The 1388-nt window shown below is 38.1% G+C and overlaps 1 pseudogene; it reads left to right on the plus strand.

Moving 5' to 3' along the window:
• The first annotated feature begins 904 nt into the window (after positions 1–904).
• LOC132649816 (small nucleolar RNA SNORA17) lies at positions 905–1048 on the plus strand (annotated as a pseudogene).
• Positions 1049–1388: the final 340 nt, after the last annotated feature.

The raw sequence follows: 1388 nt of genomic DNA on the forward strand, positions 1-1388 counted from the left end.
TACAATGATGTGGAAAGGATAGGAGCTCCACAAGGACCAAATATATCTCAGCACAGGGTCTTTTCTGAGACTGACACTCAACCAAAGACCATGAATGGATATAACCTAGAACCTCTGCTCAGATGTGGCCTGTGGTAGCTCAGTAACCAATTGGTTTCCCATAGTAAGGGGAACAAGGACTATTTCTAACAGGAACTCAATGGCAGGCTCTTTGACCTCCCCACTCCCCAAGGGAGGAGCAGTACTGTTAGGCCACAGAGGAGGGCTTTGCAGCCAGTCCTGAAGATACCTGATAAAACAGGGTCAGATGAAAGGGGAGGAGGTCCTCCCCTATCAGTGGACTTGGAAAGGGCCAGGGAGGAGATGAGGGAGGGAGGGTGGGATTAGGGAGGGAAAGAGGGAACAGGGTACAGCTGGGATACAGAGTTAACAAAATGTAACTAATAAGAAAAATAAAATAAAATAATAACAAAAACAAACTAAAATAAAAAGCCATTGGGGGAAAAAGAAAAACAAAACAAAAACAAAAAACCTCAGGTTATTTCAGGTTTGACTTTGTTGGTAAATGCCCTGACTTTGTGACCCCCAATACCCAAGGAAAAACTATACCCAAGGTCATCTATTTTACCATGTGCCATTTATTTTCTTTTACAGTTTAACTAGCATCTTTTCTACAAGAATCATAGTTCTTGACAGCAGAAAATTTTGTTGGAATTTATGCTTCTCTCACAGCAGAAGAAATACAAGTTATTGAATAAGTAAAATGTTATGTAATTATAGCTGCCTTCCTTGTTCTTGATTCATATCTGAAGTCTAAATTATTAGGCACATATCATTTTTTCCTGAACAAATCTTCAGCATCATTTATTTCGTAACTAAGCTAAGTTCTAAAAGCTCACAAAATCCTATCCCTAAAGGCATTGAAGGTGTGGCTGCTGTGTCATTTGTGCATCAGTAGGTGGCAGAGAGGAAGGATACTATGTCTGTCCTCATTGTTCTGACCTATGATGGAGCCTAGGGGACCAGGATGATAATATAGAAATACATAGATGGGAAGTAGGATAGGCTAGTGTAGTTGAGTTAGAATAGATAGATACCTGCCCACTTACAGTGCTGTAAGCCTAGTATAAATGTAAGGGGTCTCTGTTTTATATTTGGGAGCTAGAACAAGCACAAAAACCTTTATTTCTAACAACATGTTACTCTTATATTTAATAATCTTCATGCAGTCATATTTTTAAAATAAGTTTAACACATCCAGTAAGATCTTTATTAGATGACTTATAAATATTGTTCAAGAGAACTTTGTTCTTTGTTTTACCACTGTTCTTTGAATATAGATTTGCTAGTACTTTATTATGCTACCCTTCATATATACCCTTAGCTAT

Source organism: Meriones unguiculatus, chromosome 21 (assembly GCF_030254825.1).
Source record: "Meriones unguiculatus strain TT.TT164.6M chromosome 21, Bangor_MerUng_6.1, whole genome shotgun sequence".
NCBI classification, from domain to species: domain Eukaryota; kingdom Metazoa; phylum Chordata; class Mammalia; order Rodentia; family Muridae; genus Meriones; species Meriones unguiculatus.